Source organism: Cebus imitator, unplaced genomic scaffold (assembly GCF_001604975.1).
Source record: "Cebus imitator isolate Cc_AM_T3 unplaced genomic scaffold, Cebus_imitator-1.0 Scaffold10, whole genome shotgun sequence".
Lineage (NCBI taxonomy): Eukaryota > Metazoa > Chordata > Mammalia > Primates > Cebidae > Cebus > Cebus imitator.
In genome coordinates, this window is record NW_016107325.1 from 7,256,134 (window position 1) to 7,268,288 (window position 12,155).

Genomic DNA, 12,155 nt, shown 5'->3' on the forward strand with positions numbered 1-12,155 from the left:
CCCTTTATTTAATGTTTCTATGTTTAAAGTATCAGAAGGTGATACAAACACAGTTTCCAAAACATTTCTGTGATTTTTGTGTTACTCTGGATAAGTCATAGTTTTTCATAAATATTGAAACATTTATAGATACCTGTTGTTTTATGCTTTATTGTTTCTCCCTTCTATGGGTTTTGGTGAGATAATATGCAGGGGACATAGTCCAATTATAGGTAATATCAGGAGGAAAATATACTACTATATGCAGTATGGTTCAAGTTATTAGCCAGTACTATTTTTTTTTCTTCCTTCCAAGCTCATATTGAATACTTACATAATATTTCAAGAGAATAAAACAATGAGATTATTGGGAAACCACAATGGTAAGAATTTGCAGACACTTTGGGAGCTAGATAAAGACTGGCAGTGAAATCATGGCAGATGAAATATCAGAGCTATGCTTTTCAAGCTGTGTATTGCACAACTGTAGGGGCTCGATTTGCATAGACTTATGCAGGGTTTAACCTGCTCAGACATCTAGAGAGGCTCTGGAGACAGCAGCCCAAGGTATGCTTGTGAGTCTTTTCCCCAAGTGATTCCTAAAGGAGTCCCAAATAAAAGCCAACAAATTCAATGAGCAGAAATGGGCCTTGAGGCCATAGAGAAAGTCATTAAATGATTGAATACAAAATAGCCCAGGGCATAAGGCTTTCCTCTCTCCCACAGCCAAACAGAATGACTGGTAAGAAAATATTTGCTTTCAAGGTAAAACACAGAAGCAAATTGCAGAAAGTCTCTGGTCTGTCTGGGGAAGGTTTGAAGTCCTAAGAGAGAAGCACCCTGGAGCTTTGAAGAAGTCCTAACTGCCACAGCAGATAGGATGGGTAAAACTAGAAATTCTAATCTGCCCCTGAGGGAAAGAATTTATCCTACTTCACCTCGAGAGTCACATCTTGTTTTGGCAACTGTGTGGGTGTCCAGGCTCCCTGCCTATGTTAATCAATCTAGTCATTCAATTAATTATGAATAGGCAATCAACACTAATCAGGGAGTCGAGGACAATCAGCACCATGGGTGTTAGCAATAATAAGAGTGCCTAGGAAACAAATCATTTGAGAAAAAAGAGATAATTAAAATATATACTTAATATCTTTAGAGATTTTCAAGTTGTATTGTGTTTTTAAAGTAAAATCAGACTGTCATGATAAAGAATGACAAAAAGTTATTGAAAATTAAAACATGATTTTTGAGAACAAAAATAATGAATTTTCTAGCTGATACTATAAAAATGGCTAAAGACCAAATATGTGATCAGGAATAAAACAAATTTCCTAAACTATGTGATAAAAAGATGAAGTATAAGAAGGTACATGAGAAAAGTTACAATATGTGGAGGATAGGCTCAATGTATAGCGAACAGGAATAATGGAGAGGAAAAACATTTAAAAATTAATACAAAATTTTCAAAACTAAGGAATAGTATAAATTTTTATGTTGAAAGGACCCACAGAATTAATGAAACAAATTACAAAAAGACATATGTGGATAAATCCTGAAAGATCACAAGAGAGAAAAGGGAGAGTAAAAAACTTAAATATCAAGAAATGGAAATCATATTTATCTCAAGAGTTTCATCAGCAACACTGAATGATAGAAGGCAATGGAGTAATATTTTCTAATTCTAAGCCTATAATTCTATATGTAAACAAATTATGAGAAAAAAATAAAAATTAGGGAATATGGAGGAACTCAGAAATTTCTCATTTATTAAATACAGATACATGTATAAGTTTATATGTAAGAATATGTATGTACCCATATGATTTGACATGCATATACACACATATGTGCATATTAGAGTTTCTCAATTTTGGCACTGTGGACACTTTGGGTCAGATAATTATTTGTTGTAAAAATGTATCAAGTGCATCGTGAGATATTTAGCAGCACCATTGTCTGGTGGAAGCGGGAGATCAAAATCACCTCTAGTTAAAAACCACTGGTATCCTTGCATGTATGTATGTATCCTTGTGTATGTATGTATATATCTATATATACACACAAACACATATACAAAAACCACATGTTATATACATATAGGTGTTTGTGTAAGAGTTCATATATATAAATCTATAAGATTATATGCCTGCATATATACATATATGTATATATGTAAGATTTTATGCGAAGTAATACATAATATATAGTTGACCCCTCAATAACATGGGGTTATGGACACTAACTGCCCCCCATGCAGTAAAACATTTGAATATCACTTTTGATTTTTCAAAACTTTTACAAATAGCTTTCTGTTAACAAGAAGCCTAATCAATAATATAATCAGTTAACACATATTTTGCATATAATATGTACTATATATTGTACTGCTACAATAAAATAAGCTAGAAAAAAATCATAAGAAAGAGAAAATATATTTAGTATTTATTAAATGGAAGTACATCATCATAAAGGTCTTCATTCGTATTGTCTTCACGTTAAGTAGGCTGAAGAAGAGGAGGAAGAGGAAGGCTTAGTCTTGCTGTCCCAGGGGTGGCAGAGGTGGAAGAAAATCCATGCAAAAGAAGACCCAAACAGTTCAAACTTGTGTTGTTCAAGGGTCAAATGAATATATGGACAGATGATAGCTAGAAGATTAGATAGATAATAATGGATGGATGCTCTCTCACACACACTCTCTGTCTCTCTCGACTTTCTCTCCCTTTCCCCCTCTCTCCCTTTCTCTCTTTCTCTTTCTCTCTCTCTCTCTCCCCCCTGCCTCCCTCCGTCCCTCTCTCTCTGTCTCCCTCCCCGCCTCCACCGCCCCTCTCTCTCCCTAGAGAGAAAGTCAGCATTCTGGAACTGGTGGCCTGGTAGTCATTAAGTCTTGACATTACTCCTAGCACTCACAGGTAGGCCTTGGTTTTTCCTGTTGAAGTTAAGTAGTTTCATAGAACATCAACATGAGACAAGTCTACTCTGTGACCATAATTAAACAAGAGAAATAAAGACCTCTAAGTAATCATGTCTGAACACAGACAAAATATGAATATTTTTCAAACCACAAATGGGACCAGCACCTTCCTATCTTGTCTAATAAGAATGACTAATAAGAATTCATTCTAACAAGAATGAATTTCTAATAAGGAAGAAATTCCTTATCAATTATGTCCTTAAACTTTACCTAGTGTTCTCTTTTTCTAGATAGATTTACTAAGACATACAATCACAGAAGGACTTCAATTCCTGAGAGCATACGATTTAAAGGAAAGCCCTACTTACTTAAACTCTCCTGAAACATGTAAAATAATCCTAAGTCCCATAGGTGGTTCATCCTAACACCCTCTTAGTGAGATGCTGCCCCATAGTTTCCTGCTGCAATAAGAAATGAACTCAACTTCTTCAGCTGCAGATGCAAGTAGTCCAAGGAATTACTTGATAATCCAAGGAACTATTACATAGGATATAAGAAAAAACATATTTGAAAATGACCTAGAAAAAGTGAAGGACACTGGAAAGAAAANAAAAAAAAAAAAAAAAAAAAAAAAAAAAAAAAAAAAAAAAAAAAAAAAAAAAAAAAAAAAAAAAAAAAAAAAAAAAAAAAAAAAAAAAAACAGAAGCCATTAACCATTTTCCATTTAGAAGCTTCAGTTACATAGGGTTTTATTGCTCTTTTTATGATCCATATATCTTATTTGATTCTACAGTAAATAGTATTTAAATGTGGATATAAAAAGGTTATTTATTGGTTTTCAGCCTTGATTAAAAAACATTCAAATAAAGGAAAGTAGACAAGTAGAGTGAGGCAACTGAATACACTGATCAATATTATTACTCTTTATGTTACAAAAGTCATGATAGAGATGATGGAATCTGAGATATGAAACAGAAAAAATAAGATGGAGAAAAGGCCAGTGAATTAATCATTATCTCATCTTTTATAGAGAAAACTCAGTAGATGGTGGTAAAAGTTGATAAAAGAAGAAATAAATCCATAACTATAGTTTACTATAGTCTCAAGTTGAAATTTCTACACAGTGAACTAAAGCTAAATTAATAAAAATGTTGAATTTGTAGCAGGGGCATGGACAATAGTCTAACTATAATGAACTCTCAAACTTTATTGAAGGAAGTAAATAAGTTGCTGTGTAATGTTGACAAATCAAAAAATAAAAGTATAGCACAAGATTTAAAGTTGTTATATCAAACTCAGTGTAACCAATATAATAACTTTTAGCAGCAGCAACAGCAGCAGAACAGGACTGAAGCTTGCAAGAGAAATTCAGCCTACTGATTCTGAGTGGTAGTTGTAGCTTATAGTGGCTCTTAGAGGTGACTGAAAGCAGGGACTGTAGGAGTTGGCTCAGGGAGACCAAGTGGAAACAAGGAGAAGAGAGGCATGCAGTCTCTGAGGAACATAAGCATCTGATGTTAAATCATGTTGTCTAGAAGGTGCCAGGGAAAACGTTTAGATCTCTTCCTTCCTAATATGTTAGGGTACTACGGGAGAAGCAAGGTTTAGCATAGGAATTTGATTTCACACAATTGTGGAAGCTGATTAAACAGTCTCAGACCATTTCCATGTGTCTGATGCTGGAACTTCAAATACAATAGGCTCGGACAGTTGGGAAGGGAAGATGGATACGAAGTCGGGGAGCATCGGGACAATCTGGAACCAGTGAGCAGGAGGTGATTGTAACCCTAGGGGGACAGAGTGGAACTGCCTCCAACCTTGATGAAGTGGCTGTCCTTCAGGAGAAGCTGGTACCCTTTATCACGGAGTAAACATGCCCTGACCTAGATGTCAGAAAACCTACAGGAGAGTCAGGGAAGGTGAGGCAGTGCAGCTTGACTAGGACCCCTACCGGAATAATGCGAGCAAGCAGAGAAGTGACAGCGTGCATAAGCTGCAAAAGTGCCTGCTTTGACCTGAGCATAAAGACAAAATGGAGCTGCTTCGCTTGCCCTCAAAATCTCTCTTAAAAATTTCTTGGTACCTACCTTATCCAGGAACATGCAGGGAATTTGGCGAAATGTAGTTGAACCTAGCCAAGTTGACAACTTAAAAGCTGTCAAACTTGGTGATGCTTTTAAAAGATGTAAAATTAGTCATTTTTACTTTCTTACTCTCCATATCTAGTTTATTTTCTAATTCTTAGTCCACGAAGTCCTTAGGGGCCCTTCGCAGGTATTGCCCATCTATGCGTATACTAAATAATCAACGTGCAGCCACTTAACCCGCTCCCACGCCAAACTCAAATTCCTTACTGTACTTAGCAAGGCTTCAGGAAGTAACACAGTACTCCACACAGTGCTCAACAAATGTCTGTTGAATCCAGATGAATGAATGACTCCAGATTGAATTAAATCACATTAAAATGTAAAGCTCTAGTAACATTGCACAGGCAATGTGGAATAGCAGAAGACGCAGCCAAGATATTCCCTGGGGTTCGACATATCTGAATTTTGGCTCCATCACCCTTGTCTTGGTAGATTACTTAACTTTTCTTTCTGAGCTTTTGCTCCCCTCTATCTTAAATTGAATTAATATTATTATCGCTCACAGGGTAGTTGTGAAAATACATGTCTACCACAGTGCTTGTTACTTACCAGTCACTTGACAGATATCAAAACACGTCTGCTAATTCTTGGAACCCAACAAGTGGCCTTTGAACTCTTGACCCAATATGAAGTTAAGTGAAAAACTCAGCTAGCCAGCATATGAAGAAGTTAGATTTGGCAGTGGGTCACAGAGTGGGCCTATCAGCCTGGTCAAAGAGTATAAAACTCTACTTCTCCTAAAATATATTTTACACACACACACACACACACACACACACACACACACACACACATATATATATGTGTGTGTGTGTGTGTGTGTGTGTGTGTGTGTGTGTGTATTATGTTATTGCCTTTTAACCTCTTTGTGTCTTCCTTTGCCTTTGAATCCACAGGCTCTCTAACATTAGCAATTTTTTTCCTCAAGATCTAACACAGTGTGGGGGAGTGAAAGACAGCCAGTGACAGTGAGGGAAAATTGGTAACACTGAGAGGCAGCAGGGACCTATATTGGTCATTATTAAACCATGGACTACCATTAAAAATTTAGCACTAGTCAATAAGTGTATTCAGTAGACTCCCACCTGCAAACATGCTGTGGGACATGACACTGCTAAAATTGTTGCCTGGTATAATCTCTTTACTAGACATACCACGGGAATAAGGAAAGTAGACTGTGAGAAATAGGTACTAAGAAAAGAACTGAAAATGTTTTATTCAGGTGAGGACTCTTTTACCAGCACGCCTCCTGTGATACTAACCTGTAAGTGTTTTCTAGAGGCATATTTCACAAGAAGTTTGTCATATCATCTGGCGGCAATTTTTTCTGCCTTCCCCAGCATCACAAAATAGCCATGGTCTTTGCTTTGTTTTTTTCTACTGGTTACTTAGGCACTTAGCTCTTTATTGTTCTATTTTACTTTCTGTTCTATTTTTTCACCAGAATGGAAGCTTCCTATGTGCTCAAATGTTGGTAATTGAAGGTATGGGAAGATATTACAGTTTTCAAACTTGGACCTTCTTTACACAAGCTTTTCAGTAACAATTGCCTGTTTGTTCTTTGTTGTAAGACCTTTAATATACTTCCATGAACCTCCTCCTGTAACATTCTTTCAGTTACCTAGAAGTACAAAGATGAATTCCTAAAACAGAGTAAGCAATTATGATATTAGCTATTTCAATATTACTGATGTTTATCTTCCTACATTGAATTTGTGTCTATAAACAACATTCATATTTCACTAGTAATCATCTTCTTAGTTCAAGTTATATTTCTGCAATGTCAAGGGTGTAATTTCAGTCTGGTAGATTATGTATTTTATATAATGAAACTTTAAACCTGATACAGTTTTTCCCCAAGCTAATGTACATAAGCCCATTACTTACGTACTAACAAAATGTCTTAAACTCCAGGCTCCGCTCCTATGAGTTAAATTATGGGTCATATTTTAATATCCTTTTATAAATTCGTTGCTACACATGTGTTTTCCCTTTTAAAAATCAGCTATACAATTGCTGCCTTTTGCATCTGAAGTTGACACTAATGATGGACGACACACTCCACAGTTGCATCCATGCTTGGAAAGATCCCATTGTGAGTTACGTTCCTACCAACACAGCTCGCAAATACAGTTTGGCTCCCTTAGTACTCATCCCAGTAGACTCTGTGCCCATAATATAAAAATTTCCATATTTCCTTCAAAGTGAGTGAGAGAAAGACAGAGAGAGAGAGAGGGAGAGAGAGAGAACAGAGAGAGCACCAGTTGTTGATATCTTGTAGATCTGAGAATCTAATGCGCCTTTGACTCACTGTCTGCGTGTCATATTGACTCAGTGCTGTGAAACTGGCAGTGTTCCAGGCACTTAGTTGTGGGACTTCTGCTTTGCCCTGGAATTTTGAAAATGATCCCAGGTAAGGCTGATGAAACAGCTGTGCCAGTGTAGTGTGTTATCTGTAGCAAGTCCAAGTCTGGCATGTGTTTTTAAACAAGATCTGCAAGTTGCTTTGTGAAAGGTAACATTTGAAAGTCAATGATGTTTGAAAATACTTTAAAAATAGAAAACGTATTATAAACATGGGTATCTGTGAATAACAGGGGTGGAATTATATAAAGTGCTCCAGTAAACAATAAAAATTCACAAGTATTTAGGGAATCCCAATTGAACAGAAGAAACAGAAATTATTGCCAGATTAACATTTAATGAACATTCCAGACTTAAAGAGTAACTTTCTGACTTTGAGATAAGTTGCTGCTGAGGGAAGGGCCTCATTGAACTTCCTCACATTACAGTTGCCTACAAATGATGATTATGTTTTCCTGTTTCGAAAGTAAGTCAGATCCCAGTATGCTTTGCTCCATTTAAATTCCAGTCATGAGGCTGATGTGAGAGAACTGTAAAATTGGCATCTTCTTTTTCTAAAGGTTCATTCATCTGCACAGTCTTTTTTCCCTATTTGTATTACAAAGCTAAATTAGTTTTTGTAAATTATAAACAATCTGTCTTTATTGTAGCCATCTCCAGCCCTTCATCTATGTTGCTAATCACCTATCGTGCACATTCAAAGTACCCTTAATAGTATCAAAATCTTTATGACATCTTATATTTCTGAGGTACTTCAAAGGACTATGTAGGAACAGTAAAATAAAAACCTGCTGTATTTCACACACCTGGCAGTTTAAAATCAGATGGAAGCCCTAGTGAAAACTCCTGCTTGATCTTAAAATTACAAATATCATTTGAATAGGAAGAGAAATAAAACCAATAATTTCTCAATGGTTCACTCACAAGAATCCTGTAGACCATTAAAAATTAATGCAATCTAGGCAGAAACTTGGGCATGGCAGATGAAAGGGAATGTTTATACTAGTAACAGTGCTTATCCAAAACCAGGACTGAGCAGAGTAAGAAACGACATTCATGTGCCACATAATGATGTTTTGGGTCAGTGATGGACTGTACATAAGAAGATCTTCCCATAAGATTTTAATAGAGCTGAAAAGTTCCTATTGCCTAGTGACACCTTGGTTTTAATCCTGTATAGACCTAGTGTAATGTGTTTGTGTCTCTATTTTTAACAACGACAAAAAAAAATTTTAGAAGGAAAAGTTTATAAGGATAGAAAATATTTTTGTAGAGTTATACATTGTTTTATGCTGTTATTACAAAAAGTTAAAAAAATTAAAAGTTTATAAAGTAAAAAAAAAGTTACAGTAAGCTAAGATTAATTTATTTTTTAAGACAGAAGTTATAAAAATAAATTTAGTGTAGCCCAAGTGTACAGTGTTTATAAAGTCTGCAGTGGTGTAGAATAATGTCCTGTGCCTTCACATTAACTTACCATTGACTCTCTGACTTACCCAGAGCAACTTTCAGTTCTGCAAGCCCTATTAAAGATAGAGGCCCTATACAAGTACACCATTAAAAAAAATCTTTTATAAACATTTTTACTCTATATCTATCTATGTTTAATTCACAAATACTTTATGTCTTTTTTACTGTATCTATATTTACCTATGTTTAATTCACAAATACCATTGTGTTACTATTGCCTATAGTACTTAATACATACTGCACGGGTTTGTAGCCTGGAAGCAATAGATTATGCCATATGGCCTAGATTTGTATTAGGCTGTACCATCAAAGCTTGTGTAAATATACTCTTTGATGTTTGGACAGTGAGAAAATCGCCTAAGGATGCATTTCTTAGAACATACCCACGTTGTTAAGCAGTGAATGTCTGTAATTACTTGCGGTTGAGAATTGGGAAGCTGTTTTTCAAGCACAAGTAAATAAAGATCATCACTCCTTTTGGACTTTAAATTGTAGTTGGATTTTGAAATCCTTAAGAAGCAGCCCGGTTTTCAATTATTACTCTTCTAATGGTATTAACACTTTCTCAGTGTGTCTCATTTAAGATGGAAGCAACACAAATAAATTCCTAGTATGTATAGGTACTCATGTATATTTTTTGTAAACTTTTATTTTAAGTTCAGGGGTACAGTACAGGTTTCTTACATAGGTAAACTTGTGTCATGGGAATTTGTTGTACAGCTTATTTTATCACCCATATATTAAGCCTAGTACACATTAGTGATTTTTCCTGATCTTCTTCCTCTCAACATCCACCCTTTGAAAGGCCCCAGTGTGTGTTGTTCCCCTATATGGGTCAGTGTGTTCTCATCACTTAGCTCCCACTTATGAGTGAGAACAGGCAGTATTTGGTTTTCTGTGCCTGTGTTAGTTTGCTAAAGATGATGACTTCCAGAATGAGTTTTGGAAAGCTATTGATTTCATATTCTAAGTTGATGCCCTAAACAAGCTTGTCCAACCTGCCGCCCAAGGGCCGCATGCAGCCCAAGACAACTTTGAATGTGGCCCCACACAAATTTGTAGGCATTCTTAAACAATATGAGGGTTTTTTATGAATTTTTTTTTTAGCTCACCAACTGTCATTAGTGTATTTTATCTGTGTTGCGAGACAATTCTTTTCCAATGTGGCCCAGGGAAGCCAAAAGATTGGACACACATTCAGCCTAAAGGAAAAAAAAAATCAGTCCCCAGATAGCACAGTCCTCCGGAATTTCTGTCTACATGGAACATTCATATTCATAAGATAAAAGTTAAACTCCGTTGGGAACATATGAGAATACTCTATACTTTACTTATATCTTAATGGTTTAATTTAAATTAGTTATTTTAAATTTGTTTTAAAATTATTTTAATATGTTCAGTATGCAATTTGGCATTCATTTACTTATCTTTCAACAATATGCTCTTTCACAAAAAGTATACTTTTCACATAATAGCCAATATTTTCTAGAATAGTTAATGATTTATTGAAATTTAAATAGAGGTGATCTCAGGAGCAGATTATGTGTATGAACAAGACAGTGTGTGTGTGTGTATGTGTGTGTGTGTGTGTGTGTGTGTGTGTCTGTGTGTGTCTATGTGTTTGTGTGTGTGTGTGTGTGTGTGTGTGTGTGTGTGTGTGTGTTTTAATCCACTTAGGTTCTCCAGAATCACTTTTGCTTAAGAAGTAGTACTCAGGGTGTCTCCTGAACACTTGCTACATCATATTTCCAAGATAGAGTGGTACTTGTGAATCACTTAGATAAAGCGAGGTATATACACAAAAAAACTCTAAAAAAAATGACCTTCCACTCACCAAGACCCACCAAATTTTTCACTGGGTCTTTATTTTCTTCAGGAAGAAAAGAAATGCTGGAGAGATTTGGACTACACTTTTATATTTTAGCCCATAGACTCAGTGTCTTAAAATTTCTTTTGTTTTCCTGTTTTTCTTATGTCATTAAACACTTTTAGATTTTTAAATAACAAATGAATGTACTCTGTAGGAACTCTAAGGATGTAAGCAAAAGGAGAAGTAACAATCTCCTTCCTTCTTTAAACCTATATCTTCCTTTCTTCCACACCTTTTGCATTCACCCGAAAAATCCAGTGTTTTCAAGTCAGTGTGAAAAACACTCATCCTAATATGTTTTGCACAAATACTATACACGTATGTATGTACACATATGTATATATATTTATATTGTAAATATATATTTTCTCTATAGTGTGATATTTTGACCTCTTAAAAATCCTTTCTGACTGAAGATAGACTGCCCCACATGGACTAGCTAATTCTTAAAGACAACAAAGGGCCCAACCAGGGGCCCTTTGCTAAACGAACTGAGCAATTAGGGCCATATCACCTATTTGTGGTCCAACCACCCAAGGGTACAATATTCCTCTAACTTAATTATTCAGAGCCAGGTACCAAGCAACTCAAGACCACCCCTCTAGTCAAAGCCCACCAAAATTATTCAAATTAGCCAATCCTGAACTGTTCACCAAAATTATTCAAATTAGCCAATCCTGAACTGTTCAACGTGCCTGCTTTGCCTTTACCATGGAAACCACAATAAAGGCAGCAGCCTGAACCTTCCTGTTGCTCTGGTCTTCTGCCACCTGACTACCCTAGTGTCTTTTCCATGCACCCCTATGTGGTGTGCAGTGTCTCCTGTCTACAGGACCTATGAATGTAAGAAATTGTTTTTTCCTTCCCCTGATCCTCTGTTTCTGGCCATAATTGGCTGACCATGTCATAGAATACAAAACTTAGGTTTATACATAAATTTATACAGACACAAGTACATACATATAGATAATTATTTTTTAAAAATTAATATTTAAAACTCTATATTCCAGTTTTTTTTTTCCTGAATATGTATCATGCATGGTCATCCATATCAGTTCATATATCTTTTTAATAGCTATGTATTATTCCACAGTGTCCATAAAACCTGAATATTGTTCTGGATATCGTCTGCTTGACTACCCATATCTGCTCATCACTGACTTCTATGCTGCCCTCCAGGAGGCAAACTCCCATGATTTCCCTTCCCCACTGGTTGGTTTGCCAAATAGGCAGGAGATTAACAAGAGGAGAAAAAGGTGAGGGCATATTTACACCCTGGCTCCCTTCATGCAAGTCAGTATCATCTTGACTATTTTTCAACTGAATGCCACTTCTCATCTCAGAGTTCTCTTCTCTATTTTCTCATTCATTCATTCATACATTCATTCATTCCCCTTGTCTTGTCTTGCCTTGT